The sequence below is a fragment of the Prenolepis imparis genome, unplaced genomic scaffold, assembly GCF_030444845.1.
Source record: "Prenolepis imparis isolate NDT839.2.m4 unplaced genomic scaffold, iyPreImpa1.0 SCAF_10, whole genome shotgun sequence".
NCBI lineage: Eukaryota > Metazoa > Arthropoda > Insecta > Hymenoptera > Formicidae > Prenolepis > Prenolepis imparis.
The window spans coordinates 605,443-614,236 of NW_028141168.1; the positions used below are offsets into that span (position 1 = coordinate 605,443).

Consider the following 8,794-nt stretch of genomic DNA (forward strand, 5'->3'; position numbering starts at 1 on the left):
AAAAATTCCACCATCACTTGCGCTGCCATATGAACCACAATCTACTACTGTAAATTTATATTGATAATCACATGCAGCTAATAATACAATACTGTAGCTTTTTTTGTAATTAAAGTACAGACTACCAGAATTAGGAGGTGCTTTGATGACAAAATGCTTGCCATCAATCGCACCTACGCAATTGGGAAAATTCCAATGATCCCAAAATCCAGTAGCTATTTTCTTCCAGTCTTCTTTTTTAGGTGGCTTTAGATATATAGGACTTAAAACTTTTACTATCTCTCTGCATGTTTCTTTAATAATTTTGTACACAGTTGATTCACCTATTCGATGTGCAAATGCAATCGAAGTTACTTGGTCCCCCGTTGCAAGAAATCTAAAGAAAAACAAAATCAATAGCAAACACGTACAAACGCATACACAAGATTAATTAAAAAAAAAAACAAATAAGTTAAAGAGAATAAAGTAAAATTATAACTTAAAATTAGTTTATAAAAATTAAATTAATTTACCCACACAGCACATGTAAATTCCGAGAATGTTCTGAGAATATCACAAAAGTATATTGCGTATGTTCTAGGAACATTCGAAATACATACTGCGATATACTGAGTATGTACTAAGAATGCTACTATGTCCGATTTTTCCTGCTTCTCAGTACATACTGAAAATATTTTTTAGTATATAATAAGTATATCTATAGAATGTCTTGAGTATGACATTGGTATATACATATATGTACTAATAATGTACTAATAATATACTCAAGACATTCTGTAGATTAACTTATATTTTCTATATTTTATATATAAATATAAATGATATATGTTACCGTAAACACCCCATATTTGTTTTTTCATATACTTACTAGTAAAAATATGCAAATTTTGACTACTAAGTATACGGAAAAACAGATTTCGAGTGTTTACGGTACATATATATATAATCCATTTATATTTATACTATAAATTTAACTATAAATTTTACTATAAATAAAAAAAATTGGTGTAAAATATTAACATTTTGTTCACACATAAAATCTTTTTAAACAAGGTTTAAGATCTTTTTATTCAAATTTCTTAAATATATGTTATAATTGCACATATATTATTTGAACGTATAATTGCACTTTTATATTTTTTTATATAAACATTTTACTTATTATTTATTATTATATATATGTATATAATTTTTCTTATTTCACAGAAAGTATTAGATCACGAAGTTGATAATAATGTTCTTTCTGTGCAAACGCTGTAACATATAATAATAATTTCACATAAGAATACATTTAATAATATCTAACATATATTTAATAAGCTATATGCTATATGTTGTTACTGAAATTAACTTTTAAAATCACTTTAAAAATTAATTGCAGTATAATAACTTAGCTCTTACTTAATCGCACACTATATAATTAAAATATGTTATAAAACTCACTTGATTTTTGCGAATCCAGAGTTTCACTTTTATTTTTTACATATCCCATCTCTATATATATATGTGTATATGCGGAGATACTTTTTCTTTAGAAAGATTCTGCAGAGATCACAAAGTGATAATTGATATAATAAACGACAATTGATAATGACGTCCTTTTTTTGTGCAAATAACGCTGTAACATATAATGAGAACTTCATATAAGAATACATATATTAATATATATTAGTTGTTACTGCAATTAACTTTTAAAACGGTTTTAAAAGCCTAGTTAACATATTATTTTATATGTATGCAATATCTTTCATTCATTATCAATGTGTAATATACAAATATAGAGTTTTGGCATACATTAGTCTTTTAAGATCGTTTTAAAAGTTAATTGCAGTAACAATTAGCTTACTTAATCGTACACACTATATAATTAAAATATGTTATAAAACTCACTTGATTTTTGAATCCAGAGTTTCACTTTTATTTTTCACATTTACATCTCATCTATATACATATGTATATATGTGTATGCGGAGAACACTTTTTCTTTAGAAAGATTCTGCAGAGATCACAAAATGATAATTGATATAATAAACGACAATTGATAATGACGTCCTTTTTTGTGCAAATGCTGTAACATAATAATAAGAATTTCACATAAAAATACATATTTTTGATACATTATAATATTCGATTGTGAGGTTATAATTTGCATTAATGAGGTTAATTTGTGTGTTTATAATTATGAAGTATTAATAAATCATTGAATAGCTTTTATAAAATACCCTTTTTACATTTAATTTATTTGAAAATAAAAAGGATTACCTGCGATTAATCACAATCGTAATATAATTGCACCAGATTGCACATAGCACTTGCACGTGGTCAGTGAAGAAGAACAAGGAAAAGACAAATGACGGCAATAGCGGAAATTACGTATCCAAAATGGCATACATATCCGCTCATAAGTAAAAATGCGCGTAATTCAATAGTATATTATGAGAATATACGAAAAATAATATACTATAAGAGATATTAAAAGTACATTCTAAGAATATACGAGAATATACGAAAAATAATATTACACAAGATATTATAGAGATGTTCTCAGTATATTACGTACAGTACGTACATTCACAGAATGAATATAGAATATTCGTACGATATCATGTGCTGTGTGGGTACCTAAGCGTTATGAAAAGACGTTGTTCTGCTGATAATGCTCTCCAATTTCTTTTCTCTAAGTGAGGTCCCAATATATCCAATAATTTATTAAAAGTAAATAAATTCATTCTTGTGTACTTAAAAAACATAGTCACATCTTCTTTCAATTCTTGACAAAGATTTTGAAAATCACCTAATAGTGGTCGACGCATATATATAGGTCGTACCCATAATCGTTTTTTCTTAACTTGTTTACGCTTTCGTAAAAATATATAACTTGCTGATACTGTCAAAACGTAAATATAATCATACGTGTCCATATTTAAATATAAATAATAAAATTTGCTGAATGGTTACGTCATGAGTGGTTGTATGTCTATGTTATGTCTATGTCTATGCACATTTGTATAGATTGAATATCTTTCTTATGCTTATGTCTATGTTATGTCTATGTTCTATGCATTTTGTGTGTGATGGCCTTTATATATATCCCGGAACATTTAACCTATAAGCACACATCTGTCTGTGGTAAACATTACGAAGCACTAGCGCCCTTGTACCAAAAGCTGGAACTGTACAAGAATCGCGCATGCGCATTGGGGACTTGCGTGAACGATGATGATAATGAACGACGTGGACGTTTCTTACACGAAATTTTTTATATTGAGACTTAACATCATAATATTTCCGTTTACAAAGCATATAGAGCAAAAATAAAGACACTTTCCTTATATAATTCGACCTCAATCTATCGATTAAGACTAGTAAAAACTCGATCGATTCAGCCGTTATTGAGCATCCGAAATCTATGATTATCTCAACTGTCCGATTCGCGTAAAGATACACGGTGCCTCGCTTCTAAGGGGTCGGCTTCGCCCAAACTAGGCGCGAGACACTACCGTGTCTCTTGATACTGCACAAGTTCCTCTAAAAACAGTTATCTCTTCTTTATTTGAATCTCTCTACTTATTACTACTTCATGTCTACAAGTCTACACACGTACAATCACTTACGCAAAATTTTACTATTAATCTTTATAGAGAAGTATGAATTTGTATCTTTCTTCTCGACATTTTCGATTTTATGTTGTGTACTCTATAAGAAGAAAAATGTCATTAATGATAACATAAATTACTTTTAAAGAAAATAAATTTATTACACATGTATAATAGAAAATGTAAAAGTTATATATATATTTAATTTTTAAGTTTATTGAAGGTAATTCTTATTGAGAATGAGCAAAAACATGTACTATATTCTCTTGCGAACAATACAGACAGAAGGTGAGGAGGATAAGCGCCGCCGGAAGAAGACCAGAAACGGAAGTGAACTAAAACTGACATTTTATCGATCGACAAACATAAATTATATGGCGCGATAATTTGAGATCATAAACTCTAACACCCCCAATTGATCTCCAATTATTATAACTCAAATAGACCCATGCCACGACGACACAATTCCTTTTTCTCATAAAAAACTGGCTTTGTTAAGGAATCTGCTGGAATATGCTATGTTGTTTGTGACATTTACAATTTGCACGAATTATTAGGTATGAAATTCTTTGAAAAAGATTCGTGTAATAAAAAATAAAAATAAAAGTAGTCAATCTATCAATGCTTCAAATAATGTTACTAATATAAATAACGAAAAAACATTTACAATTACATTAACGCACAAAGAATATCAGGATTTATTAATTACAAAAGTGTATGGTAGACGAGTCTGCATCCGATTTAAAAACAACGAATGGGGAGATATAATAGCTCAAAAACTTTACAATAAAACAGAAATTCAATGCGGAATCAATTTTAAGAGCCATTATTTATCAAAAAATGTTGATTACGGTAATATCAGCATATTATTATACAGAATGCTTGGTAATCAGGGTTGTAAACCGAATCGAACCGTTGAAGTGTGTACGCTCCGAAAGAACGCATCAAAATGTGAATTATAAAATCTCTCCGATCCGGAGCAAACCGTTTTTTATTATAATTTAAAATGCTCCGGTATCAAACTGGAGCATAAAAAAACCGGTTTTGGAGCGGTTTTCTTTATTTAAAAAAGAGTTTAAAGAGAGAAAAATATAATAAATTAATATATATTATTATTGATATGTACATATATATTGTGACGTAACGTTTTTCAAGCGTCCGTCACAAGGGCCGAACGGCCCGACCGCGGATGATTTTCGGAGTCTCTGCTCTCCCGTCTTGGGGAGAGAGAGAGCGTGAGCAACACGAGCGCGAGATCGGACGCGATCTCGCTGCTTGCTAAGTCCCTTGCGCGTGGAATTTTGCGTAGCAACTATGAAGCGTTGTCATAGGAATTGTTTATACTAAAATAAAACACTATTACTTTGATCGTAATCCTTCGCTTTCCAATTTTCATTTAGCAATCGTTGCTAGCAATTGAGCTGGTGCTCCGTGCATTTTCTGAGTGTTATATAAGTTTATAATGTTTAATTCTAATATGATATAGTTACGTAGTTTTGTAATCTGCAATTAATATGGACAACACTAACGAAGAAATTGCAAGCGCCGAATATACAACTCGACCTGCAAATTTTGTAGGCATTTATTTTGATTACAATTGTAACGATACCGCAATGCGCCACATCTTAATTATTTATTATTATGCCGTTATACCAACCGCTATTCGATACAACGTCCCGCGCTTATCGCCGTGCGACGATCCCGAGCGATACCGAGAGCGAACGAAATTCACCAAAGAGACTCTCGACCGAGATTTGGAGCCGTATAAAAAGAGCGGCTCCAGACAAGAGAGCTCACTCCGTTCTCCGATCCGCTCTAGCGCTGGTATAACTCCTAGAAACGAATCCGATTCCAGAACACTCGTTAACGGCAAGTTACGGGGTCGGGTGTACCCAGCCTCCGGTGGGTGTTCTCACCACCGCCACATAACGAGATCCTCTCTCCGCATTTATGAGCGAACGACCGAAGGGATCGGGAGTGCCCGGTCTCTACCGAGAGTTTTCGGTTTTCGGAACCGCTCTCCTGTTTGACTCCTTGGTACCGGACAAGATCTCGAGGTAGGGAGTTCCCTGCCTTGGACGGGAGTTTCCGTCACCGGTAACCATTCCTGGGGCACCCTAATATCCAGTGGTCAGAACCGCGATAAATCCCACGCCCACACGCGATTACGATCGTGCGAAACGCGCGTTTGATATATCGAACGCTCTCTCAAGCGTACGAGAGAGAGCGGACGAAAAAACCACGCATTTCAAAGCCACGTGCTCGACCCCGCCGCGCCCCGCTTCAGGCGCCGTCACCACTCGCGCGCCGACATCAAACCGCGCGCGAGACGGTTCATCGGCTCTACCCTTTAAACCGTTTATAAACACGGCCAGGGCGTTAACCCCGCGTATACATATAACCGAAACATATTGTTGTCTCCCCGTCGATGTACTTCGGGACACAGTGTATAACAGAGAAATTCATCTCCGAACGCGTCGTCATAGAGTTGTTGTGAAACAAGAGAGCGATTGAGTTGGAATTCGGCTGAAAGCTGGGTTAGACGGGTTTTAATGAATTGCGTATTAATATTGTTGATATTCCTAATTCTGTTATTAAAGTTAACTAAAATTATCAAACGCCTAATCATTTCCGGCGTGAGTCTTGTGTGAAAACGAGTGTTTGCGTTATATACGCTTCGAGATATCGAAGCCGGCCAGAGAGCGCAACAATATGTTCTCGATACACCTTATGTACTGCCGTCCGGAATATTTACTGCATCGCTTTCATTAAATCTATGTTGCCGCGAACAACTCTCTGCATTTACCCGAACTATGTAACGTACTATTCTCTTCAGCCGTACTTTATCACGAACCACTCGATGTATTAATCGGAAGCCTTTGGCACGCTGTCACGCGATAATATTTATCCGACGCCCGTAATACCGAGCGATCTCTCGGTGTATTATACCGCCGTCCGTTTACTTGTATTTATCCGTAACCGTCAGTGTTTTGTTATCTTACGTTGTAATATCTCGCGAACCACTTTCTTTGTATTAGTTCATGAATTCTTTTGAATAAACTGTTTTCTTTAATTTAAATACCGAGTCACCGTCTTGTGTTTTCGCACACGCCCTTTCCCGAACCTTGTGATCACGACTGAGCGACGTCCGGCCGTCTCGGGAAAACGGCCCGTTACACAATGAAGAAACTTGTCGATCTAAATGTAAAATTGCTGGATGCTCTACAAGTATGCAGGTAAAATTAATTTCTATTTGTTAAAGTGTAGTAACGGTTTAATTATTTTTATTAATATAAATCAAAGATATATAAATTAATATTTATAAATTAAAAGTACAGAAAAATTTCGAATTTTCTAATTTATAATAAATTTTTAAAAATTACATTTTATTAAAATTTGTTTTACTTATTTTTTATCTTTTACTAGTGTACATTTAATTATTGGTACATTTCTGTTTAGTTACATTTATGTATAGTTTTAAAGAAGTTCAAATTCGATTAGATAAAATTAAAATCAACTATATTAAATTATTTAACGTAAATTTACTTTCAATGATTTATATAATATATTCAATTTAGGAAAAGCATACTGCAAATTTAGAAAGGCATATTATGCGTAAGCATCCTGTCGAGGCAGAAATAATTGCGAACGAATAAAGCTTCAAAGAGCGCGTGATCGAAAACGCAAGAATATGCATGATTTCGATTTGGATCTTACAAGTACGTATGTAAAACTAAATTTTTAATTTATATAAATTTTAAAAGATGATAATATAGCATACAATAACATGTATGAATATAAATCAAAATTTATAAAAATGTTTCTTATATACTTGTTTGAGCGAGATCCTATTGTTGATTAATTTTGGACGCGGTTGTTTATAATTATCCATTTTATATTGTGTATCTATTTACCGACCTTGTCATGTTCTTTATTCGGGCAATAAGCTAAAGCGACTCGGAATCATAAATCAATCGGGAGAGAACAGGAGAGACAAGCAATAGGCTGAGTAGATATACTATGCCAATTTTAACCCATTGGGCTCCGAGGGGGGGTGCGGGGCGCGGGGGTATCTCGTTGGCGAGGAGTATGACGTCACGCGGGGCGAGGGTATCTCGTAGGCGCGAGGGCTGACGTCACGCGGGTGGAGGGAATGTTTCGACAAAGGAGGGGGAGTTTTATTATATGAGTGCAATATTTGTAGATGGATATCTTTACGACTTTTTTTTTTTATGAGGGATCCTAGACATTTTCCCAAAAAGGTATAGAACAAGCGCCGATGATCGACAATTTTGTACCCTCATTAGTATAATTTTATTACGGAGCGTTCTAGAATACATAAAACTATGTTTTTCATTTTATGGACATTTTATCATTAGGAAAGAAATGAAGATTTTAGGGCCAACGCTGCTACGAACATGTTGAAACGTGATTAGGTGCAAAAGCGCTGACGTTCGGCAGCTTTGTACCCTCGCGGAAAATCTCCCATAAAAACGAGAGCAAAACATTTTTTCTTAATATTTATATAAGTGCAAATGTAAAAGCGTTGACGTTCGGCAGCTTTGTACCCTCGCGGAAAATCTCCCATAAAAACGAGAGCAAAACATTTTTTCTTAATATTTATATAAGTGCAAATGTAAAAGCGTTGACGTTCGGCAGCTTTGTACCCTCGCGGAAAATCTCCCATAAAAACGAGAGCAAAATATTTTTTCTTAATATTTATATAAGTGCAAATGTAAAAGCGTTGACGTTCGGCAGCTTTGTACCCTCGCAGAAAATCGGTTGTAAACGAGAGCGAAACATTTTTTCTTAATATTTTTTTTTAAGGAAGAATTGCGATAATTTTGAGAGGAATGGGGGTTGAAACTTATGAAGAGTCTGTCTCCGCATCAAACAGTCTTTAGCATTCGTATAGCACAGATCAGAGTAAAAGAAATGGATGAAGATATTATGACTAAGGATAGTGATAATGACATAGAAATTATAGATATTGCGGAAGATAGTGATAGAGAAGAAAATGACATAGTGAGTGAATCAACAGACTCCGATTATAATAGCGAGCACGGCGGGGACTTGGATATAATTGAACAATTATTGGGAGTGCCTGTAATCAGCAACATAAATGTTGTAACGAAGGTGTGCGCTATATATTCATATTATATACCTGAAGATTATATTAAATTATGCACTGCTTGTGT

General features: G+C 33.9%; 1 long non-coding RNA gene across 1 annotated transcript; it reads right to left on the minus strand.

The window, feature by feature from the left end:
* Positions 1–1,173: 1,173 nt before the first annotated feature.
* Positions 1,174–2,370, minus strand: LOC145941735 (uncharacterized). Its single transcript, XR_014426207.1, has 4 exons — positions 2,263–2,370; positions 1,891–2,068; positions 1,444–1,618; positions 1,174–1,254 (listed from the first exon to the last, which is right to left on the minus strand). It is a non-coding gene; the product is annotated as an uncharacterized LOC145941735 (long non-coding RNA).
* Positions 2,371–8,794: the final 6,424 nt, after the last annotated feature.